Raw genomic sequence first — 10659 nt, forward strand, 5'->3', positions numbered from 1 at the left:
GTGACCATATTCGATAGAGTATGATATGTGTCCACCACTATAATGTTGTCAGATGCCATTTTACCCGACCATACAATTTTGTCTTGTGTTCCTGTTCAACGAATGCCAAGCTGCTTCATTATTGAAATAGTCTGAATCCATTTCCCTTCCATTTGGCCAATGAACCCCAAATCTTGGGCACTTTTCCATATGGGGAGCACACCCTGCCACCCATTTATAACTTGACCCTAGAAAAAAATGCCATGTTCATTCAGGTGCTAGATGATACTGTCAGAAATAGTGAAATCCATACCAACACCCAATATTGGGTCAATTCCAATAAGAATGTTATTACCTCACTAAAATTTCCATGCGAGATGGTGAATAAAATACTTCTCAACATTTAGAAAACTTAGCCAGATTGCTAAACCTTGTTTGATACCAATAGAGCCATATCAGTACCAAACACTGAAGTCTTTGTTCTTTAGGTACTTGTGTTGGATGATCTTGTTCCATGTGCCTGCTCCAAACAAGCTCCTCCAAATGGATTTTATAAGCAATGCCCCACTGAAACGACGAAGGTCCATAATGCCTCAACCTCCCATGCTCTTTTGGAGAGTGATATTTGATATTTTGGTCAAATGGTATTTTTTTCCACTGTGGCTTCCCACCCAGATGAAGTTTGCCATAAGATGGTTTATATCGATAATGATGGAGGCAGGGATATGGAAAAGATGAGCCCAATAGACACCCAAATGTGAAAGAACAGCTTGTGTAAGGATAACCCGTCCCCCTAAAGACAGGAATTTAAATTCCCACCCAGAGATTTTTTTGTAGAACCTATCAACAAGCCATTTCCAATCTGTGGTTCTATAGTAGGTGGGTTTGAGAATATAACCAAGATATTTCAAGCCATTTTGTATAGGCCTAGCCTCGATTCTAAATAAGCCTTTGATATATGCAATAGTCTCCAAGTCAGATTGACCATAATATAAAACAGATTTATTAATATTCATTATCAACCCTGAAGCATTTGCAAATCTAATAAAAATGTGAAATATATATAACCAAGAAAAATGACAGAGCATACCCATTATAAGGATGTCATCAACAAAGAGGTTATGAGAAATGCTGATGTTATTTCCTAGCTTCAATGGTTGGAATTGATCCTCCATGACTGCTTTTTTAATATGCAAACTTAGACGTTCCATGCCCAAATGAATAATAGAGGGGATAGCAAACATCCCTATTGGAGACCCCTGCCAGCCCGGAAGAACCTTGTTGGGTATCCATTGATAATGACAACATAGTTTACATTATCCACACAGGCCATGATCCAGTTAATACATCTAGGCTGTAAACCAATCTTGTTAAGGACTAGTCTGAGAAAACCCCAGTCTAGACAGTCATATGCTTTTCGGAGATCAATCTGAAGAATAGCAGCTTCAAGTTGTTTGGTGTGAATCGAGTGCATACTTTCTTGTGCATTTTCCACAGCATCATGGATGATTCTTCCCAGAAGAAAACCATGTTGTTCTGGGGAGATGAAGCGTGAGAGAGTTCTGTGAAAACGCCTAGCAATAGTCTTCGATATTATTTTATAGATGATGTTGCACAATGAAATAGGCCTGAAGTCAGTGAAACCCTTAGCTGAGTTGTTTTTAGGAATAATGGAAATGTATGTGGAAGTTATCTTATGATGGATGAAGCCCATGGTCCAAGATTCCTTAATCATGCCCAGAAGGTCATCTTTGAATGTTTGAAAGAAGTGAGTGAAAAGTTCGATTTTCCATCCATTAGGACCAAGAATTTTGTCACTCTTAAACGATTTAAGAATGCTCAATAGTTATTCTTCAGAGACTTCCATAAAAAAAATCCTCATTTTTCTCCGAATCATAAATGATTGGGTATGGATCAGTACCCCAAACCATGTCTTCAGCAAAAGTGTTTTCATTGTTGCCATAAGATTTTTGAAAAAATTGTACAGTAGCATCACTTATCCCCTCTTGATTTTGGTGTATCCGTTCATCAGAGTCCATAATCTCCCATATGGAATTTATATTGCGGCGATGGTTAGCATATTTGTGAAAAAAAATTGTTGAATTAAGGCTTCTGTGATCCATTTCAAATATAAGAGAGTTTCTTTGGCGTAAATCACAAGAAATTTCATTTGTCGACGTGTTTCGAACCAACAAGTGTGGTTCATCGTCAGGACAAGTTGAATGATCAGATCAGGCTTAGTGTGATTAAATAGATAGAGCAGAAACTCCAACGGCTGTATTCCAAGACCAGGTAATGACAAAATTGTATTGCGATCACCTTCCTTCAACCATAGCGCCCTGCTCTTTAATCACCATGTTGATTCTTCCATAGTAAGGATATGCTTCTTCTTGAGTTCCATTGATTGAATGTTTGAGCGGATGTGAGCAGGAAGATAATGAGTGGACATGGAGGAATGAAATGAGTCCAAACTTTTTTGGATATCAATAAGCTCCTTTCTGTTGTCCCTGGTTTTCTTTTTCTGCCAGTATTTGATAGTTCCCCGGAGGGAGTCAAGTTTCTCCAGGATGTTGTGCATGGGAGAGGTCCCTGCAGAGCCAAAACTACCCCAATATTCGAGCACCAATTTATTAAAATCGGGGTCCTCCAAGACTGTTCTATTGAATTTGAAGGGGATGCCCGTACAAAGTTCCATTTTCCTCCATTGCAGTGTGATGGGTCTATGATCTGCTATGAAGTTACTGATGATGTTTATTTGGACATCTCCTAGATGGTCCAACAATTTTTTATGGATCAGAAATCAGTCCAATCTCTTTGCAACATAGGAAAAGCCAGTGCGCCCATTATCCCAATTAGGGGTAATTTTGGAGGGGAAAATGTACACAAACTTGTTCACGAGGATGGCATCTGGTACTTTCCCGGCAAGAGGATCAACTTTCCTGAAACATCCCCATACTTCATCCGGACTGATAGTAAAATTTAGATCCCCTACTATAATAAGCGACTCCAGGTCCATCAAACCAGAAGATATGAACCTGTCCCAGAAATTCCCTCTATCTCTGTACAGGGCATATATGTTTAAGATATGTACACGGCCAGGTAGGCCACGAATAATACCTTCCAGCAGGATACCAGCGAAACATTCATAGGCCTTAATCTTGATCCAGCTGGGATCCCATAAGGCCACCAAACTCCCCAAGATACCCGCAGCAGCAGTAGCATATATATACCAGTTCGGAGACATTTTATGAAAATATTGGATAGTGCAGGGAACATTGTGCATCATTTCTTGAATAAGAACAATGACAGCCTATAAAGACAACAAAAGGTGTTTGAGGGATAAGTATTTCGGGGCAAGCCCCAGACCCCAGATATTCAGGGAGATGATGCACATCATGGAAGATCTTTCTTAGGCAGCCGTGCTCTAAGGGCCCATGAGGGGGAGATGTCAGTAATGGGGATGTCAACAAGGAACTGGTACATTGGGGTGGAAAATGGATTTTTATTAGAACATCCCCGAAAATGGCGACTCCCACGATTTTTGTTTCTTCACATAGTAATGTTGCCCTTCGAGGTCAGGCTAATGTGGGGAGATGATTGACCCCCAGGCTTGTGGATAGTGAGGGTACGAAGATCAAGAGTCTTCCTTTGTAAGAGGAAGTCCAGGTCACTCTCGACAGAATTTGTAAGCAAAGTTGTAGGTGAATTTGGTGGAGTAATGCTGAGACATGGAACTTTATCCTTTGATTGATGGTGAGGTGGTGCCAGAGGGGAAATATATGCTACTTGCAAGGTGGGCGGAACATCTAGATATGGATGTGAAGTTGTAAAGCGAGTTGGAATGTCCTGACTAGTGGTAGGCTCAGGTGGCGGATGACATATGAAGGCTAGTGGGCTGTCAAAAAGAGGAAAATTCGATTTGGGGGATACATTCGGGGATGATGGGATGGTAATGGGCGAAGAAACTATTGAACCAAAAGCATGTGGAAGGTGGGAATTTTGGTGTGAATGCATACTTGGTTGATGTGGTTGATGATTGTGTGGCATAGTCCATTTTCCGTTGAGACTCTGATGACCCATATCAAAGCAAGACACCGTGTCACCATTAAAAGAATTTCTGCCATGGAAGCGTCCACCAGGTCGGAAAGGGCATTGATCATGCATATGGCCAGTTCTGTGGTAGAAAGAGCATCTGAAGCGAAACCCCCAATAGTCTAGCCTTTGCTTGAGGAAAGTGTCACCCCAATGAAGTTCGATGTGGTCTAGAAAACCTCCTCGATAATCCTTCTCAATGAGAATCCAGGCAACCCTCTTGTCCTGTGCTCCCAAGCAGTGAGGGTCCACATAGATAAATTTGTTGATGGCATTGCCAATGTCAGAGAGTGCCTGTTTGGTCCATAATTCAAGTGGAAGTCCAAGTAACTTGTCCCCTACCAGTTTGTTGGAGGGTGTATTATGAAGAGGATTGTACCCAATGTACCATTTGTGAAGGGAAAGGAAGCTTTTTGCATGAATCCATGGGATGCCTTTGATTTTCTCCAAATCCTCCTGACTGAGAAAATGAAAGTTGTACCATCCCTTCGTAGCCTCACTACCATAGGCAAGTACCTATTTCCATCTCTTGTGTATCCATTTATGCATTTCTGAGTCCTTCATCTCCGAGAAATGCCATCTACCAACTAGAGCACGTTTTTGGAGACTATTAATACGACCTGCCAGGGTATCGCTGTCCAAAGCCAAAGCTGAAGGTGGTGGAGGAATTTTTATGGAGTGATGCTTTGAATGGTGATGATGAAGTGCATGCCCACCACCTATCTGATCAAGAGGTGCCGAAGCAACATCTGGCATACTATCATCAACCAGGATAGTGCACCATGTATCAAGTGATTGGGGACTATTTTGGTGGATGTGGATATCACCACCAATATGGTGGGATTCGGTTTCCATGGTGGCACGAATAAGTGCAGAGGTGGTAGATACGTCAGTGGAATAATCTGCCATGGGCTTGGTTCTCGAGGAAAGAATTGGCGTATAAGTTAGGGGACCCTGACAACCTAGTGAAGATCTGCAGTCCTAACGTTAGGGGAAGGAGAATGTCTGACGCAATGAATGTACCACCAGCCTTGGGATCACCAATTCCCGAAGAAAGAGGCGATCCGGGAGTGTGCGAGGTACATAAATATTTAGAATCCGGAGGTCAGACGCTGCCAAGTTGACAGTCCAAAAAAGGAATATTAATTAAAAACTAGCAGAAGGAATGTTGCACCAGATATGGACTGATGTAGAATTAATATACACCTTGAGAAGCATCTAGATGACGCGTATGGATTAAATGATATGAGTTGTCAGATATGGCCAGAACCACCCTACAACCTAAACCTGCCATAAAAGTAAAAACCACCTAGGAAAACAAAAACCAATCAACAAATTGAGAAAGCCAAAAAAGGAACTGAGACGACGAAGGTGGTGGGCTATGGCGGAAGATCCCGAAACGATAAGGAAATTGACAATCCAGATAGAGAGGAGAGAGAAACCAGTAAAATAAATGCTAAATCATAGATTCATGGTGATGGGAGACAAGAGATCTAAAATTAGCACCCGAAATTCGAATAGCAACAGTAACACCAATTACAGACAAAACATAAATTATAGAACTGAAACCTGCACTGCTTGTAGGGACTGGAGATAATTAGGAAGTTTGAAAAGCTAAGCCACGACGGGAAATGACAGTCAATCTGGTTTGTAGATAGCCTGATGGAAAAGAACCGTCATAAAATGTCTCTAAAAGCTTGAAATCCCCAAGGCATGTGGCGCTAGGAGGATAGATAGACTGGGATTTAGATAGTAAGGCCTGAAAACAAAGACAAATAACATGAAACAGAGAAATGTGTAAGTCCCAGAAAGGTACAGGGAAATTAACGTAAACCAGCATATGAGTATATACCTAGAAAAAGAAAATAGGGAAATATACCATAAACCAGCTCGATAAGAAATTACCGAGAAAAAACACAGAGTTTTTTACCCAAAAATCACATTTAGCAAGCAGAATACACAGATTATGGCTCAATTAATAATGATGGAGTCATACCTGTGAAATGCAATGGTTCTTTATGGGTACCAGCACATAGACGCCTGGACGCCTCTTTATGGGAGGAGATGATATAAAAGCCCTCAAAATCATGAGTTATAGATTGAACCCAAAATCCAATTCAAACTGAAAACTATATATTCAGTGAAATAACTCGAAATGGAATGACCATGGCAAACACCATCTACCAAGGAGACAATGAGGAGAAACCGTTCATGAGGAAACAATTTAATGTAGGTAAATACCGTCAATCCTGGTAGAGGACATTGAATGCCCAGTGGCCAAGCAAGAACTATGTGTCAGAGTGGGGAATAAACCACATGCTCAGTATTCTGTGACGCAGGAGCCATGGCCGCACAGTAAAACTTCATCACTTCACCGCTATCAAAAATCGACTCAGATAATTTGTTCCAATTTCTTTGAGGTTTATAACCATATTATTGCATATTATTCGTATTTGTAACTTTGAACATGACTTATTAGTGGGTTGGCAGATACCTGAAATGTGCACACTACGCAAGATGTTAGGATGAATCACCTGACTTTTTATGGAATTCGGGGATTCTAGTTAGTGGTTTGCAAACTTTATCAATATCTGCAAGTTTTGGTGTAATGATAAATCTTCTCATGGTATCAGATCTTAGATTTAGGTTCGATTCTCCAGAGTTGAGTTTAAGGAAATATTAGAGAAATCGCTACACCTCTATGAAATTAGTAATTTCTACTCTGAAAATCCTAGTTCAAGCCAGTTCAAGCCAGGCTTTGCTTTACCAACAAACCTCTTTACACCGAAATGAACAGTCAGGAGATTTATTGAGCACAAATATTTGTTTTGAGGAAATTACTCCAAATAGTTTACACAACCAATATAGAACTGAAAAAACAAATTCCATCCGCATCAACAATGTTTACAGTTTTGGACATCATTTTAATTTGTTATCGAGGTTGCTCAAGCTGAAGGATAATCAATTTGCATTTTTATATTTATATTCTCATTGTGGTTTCTCACATTCATAATAGCTACATGTTTTGGGTGTTGCTTTGCCATGTAACCGAAAAACTGCCTAGTAGCATATACCGAGAGAGATTGAGATCTACAAGTGGTTTGGAATGGTATTTTCGTCTTTGGAATTGGATATATTTTGCTTTACAGAGTGAGTGTCTTTTTGCTATTCTTTTGATTTGTATCTATTAACATAGCAATACATTTGTCTTTATTAACTGGTAATATAAATTAAATGAATATGTATCGTGTAATTATTAAGACTTCACCAACATTAATCTACACAACAACGATGTCTTGCAATACACGTGTGGTGATATATCTTTTCACATATTTGTTTATATCTTAATTTATTGGAGGTTTGTTTGATAGAAAAATCATAATATATTTTTTCAACTCATTTAAAAATTGCTTTATCATATATTAGGTACTTATATATTTAGATCATCCGAAAATTTCTTATCAAACATCTTTCTTGATAGATGGATCAACACTAACAGATCAGTGGAATGATACCTTAATTGTACAATAGAAACGGACTCTGTTTTAAGGCATGTTTCAGATATTCTACCATTCAATATTTATTATCTAATATCAATATATAAATAATTGGTTTAAAAAAAATTATTATATGAAAATTATTATTTATTAATTTTGTTTGTTTGTTAGATAATATAAATTATGAAATGATTGACAAACTTGATTCAGACATTTAATCCATCAAAATAATCTAGCATCTCACTAAACCTAGTTGTATCAGCCTTTAACATCCATATATTTTTACCCAAAAAAATTCTAACCAATTACCTTTTCACTAAAAAGTCATGAACAAAAACACCCTATCACTATCCAATAAATCCAAAACCTCTACCTTTGAGCTTCGAGGGAGAATTCTCTACCGTTGAGCTTTGCCTTACCTCTACCTTTTTCAGCTTCGAGGGAGAATTCTATGAGCAGACTTGCGGAGTTGCCATGGGCTCCCCTTTGTCCCCTGTCGTGGCTAATCTCTTCATGGAAGATTTTGAGTCTAAGGCTCTGGCCTCCTCTCGCCTCTTACCAAAGCTTTGGAGAAGATTCGTTGATGACACCGGTGTGGTCTGGTCTCATGGGCCTGAAGAGCTGGATCGTTTCTTCAGTCACCTCAATAGCCAGTCCGCCGCCATTAAATTCACGATGGAAAAAGAAGATAATGGTTGTCTCCCGTTCTTGGATGTTCTCATCTCTAAGAAGGTGGGTGGTTCCTTTTCTCATCAGGTGTATAGAAAGAAGACGCATACTGAGCAATACTTGCATGCTTCTTCTCATCATTTCCCCGCTCAGAAGATAGGGGTTCTTAGCACGCTTGCCACCCGTGCTGTCAGAATTTCGGATGAGGAGAGCTTGGAGTCGGAGAAGGCTCACCTCCTGGAAGTCTTTGAGAAGAATGGTTACAAGAGGCACCTCGGTCAAAAAGCCTTCCTCAGGGCCAAGAAGGAGCCTTCAATCCGAAAGGCTCCAGGTGATCATTTCTTGGGTGTGAATCTTCCTTACATCCAGGGAACCACGGACAGGATTGCGAGGATTCTGAAGAGGTATAATGTTCCCGCAACTTTCAGACCTCTCAATACTATCCGTGGCTCCCTCAGGTCTGTGAAAGACCCGATTGACCCTAAAGACATGAAGGGCGTCTATGTCATTCCTTGTTCCTGTGGGACCCCTTATATTGGTGAGACTGGTCGCTCTATCAATCAACGGATCAGCGAGCATTCGGCGGATTTAAGACATGGTAGGACCAAGTCCTCGGCCCTGGCTGAGCATGCTGGGAAGACTATGCATCATGTATGTATAGAGGAGGCTCAAGTCATTGCCAAAGTTGCGCAGTTTCACCATCGAAAATTCAGAGAGGCCCTGGAGATCGAGAAAAGGCCAGTAAATCTTAATAGGGATGATGGATGGAAGATCAGCAGTTGCTGGGTCCCAGCCTTATCTTCCTAGCCTCCTCATTCCCCTGTCTTTTGGTTTTAGGTTTCTATCTTCCCCTTTCCTTGATTTTCTTTTAACAGTTTTGTCTGATTATTCTGGAGTTTTGATTAGTGTGGAATCAATCTCGGGCTTATAGTGTATTAACCTTAACCTTTTTATGATACTATTAGGCATTTCTATTTTCTTAAATTTAGTAATTATACCTTGATAATTGATTCTTTGATTAATTGAGTTTCCCTTTAACTATTGTCTAATACGACCCCCCCCCCCCCTTTTTTAATCCTTATAAATTTGTTGACCTTATAGCCGAATTGACTTTAATATCTTTTAGATAAATAATATTTGAATAAATATCGACTATTAATAGAACCTTACCTTAGATTTTAAGGATAAGTTATGATTGACCAATGATTTTAGTTATATTCTTAAGAATAATCATTCAACCCTATAAGTAATAATTTACCTAAGGGCTAAGTTACCTCTAATATTTTTGAATAAAAAATATTGAACTGATATGGATTAGTTGACCATTAAAGGAATAATACTATTATGAATTAACTTGGACCTTACCCTTAATTATGGCATTTCCTAGGATAACAAAACTCTAGGAAGAATAATGTTTTAACAATTTGTTAATTTAGGAGTTATTGATTATTCGATAAGCATATATTATAAGTTTAATACTATTATATTTTGAATAATAAATAACTAACTTACCAATGGACCATTAAGAAATTATTACATAATTATCCAATAAAACTAAATTATATAAAAAATGGTAGTGAATTAATACACAATAATTAGATAGCAATTGAATAATAGTAAATCATTTAATATATACTATATAATGACCATGATAATTGAAATAATATTAAACTAACAAATGAATTCAATTATATATATATATATATATATTTTATTAGTATTATTAAATTATTAATAATAATTAGTTAGTAATATAATTAAATAATAATAAATCAATTAAAAACATATATATAAGGACCATTATAATTAATAGATCCTCTTAATATTCGAAATAATATTATTAATATATCGAATTTAATTAAATAATAATTGAATAATATTAAATCATTGAATATATATTAGATAATGACCATTATAATTAAAATATTAATATTATCCTTAAATTAACAAATAAACTCCTTTTTTACCTATTTTATCTATTTCTTTAAACATTAATTAAATATTTGAGTAGTTTGACCAGGTTCATTAAGTCAAATTAGCCGTTACCTTATAGCTGTTGGAGTCTCTGCACACTCTATTTAATCGAGCTAAGCCTGTTTAGATCTTCAACTTGTCCTGACGATGAACCACACTGGTTGGTTCGAAACGCGTCGAAAAAAGTCTGGTTATGTGATTTTGCCGAAGATTATCTTAACAAATCGAAAACTATTATTTTAAAATTTATATATGAAACAACATTTTTTTATTATTAATGTATTTTGTCTCTCTTTTATCAAATATCATAAAATGTTTTCATTTAATAATATGATATTTAACAAGAAAGAGACTCATTGGTAATATCTATTGGAAATATCATTGTGTATGATGTAGGGTTTTCTTTTCTTACAAACTTGTAGTTAAATCTTTGAAGCAAATTCCATGG

Source organism: Pinus tabuliformis, chromosome 6, assembly GCF_031772625.1.
Source record: "Pinus tabuliformis cultivar Carrire ecotype Pingquan chromosome 6, CPIR1, whole genome shotgun sequence".
Lineage (NCBI taxonomy): Eukaryota > Viridiplantae > Streptophyta > Pinopsida > Pinales > Pinaceae > Pinus > Pinus tabuliformis.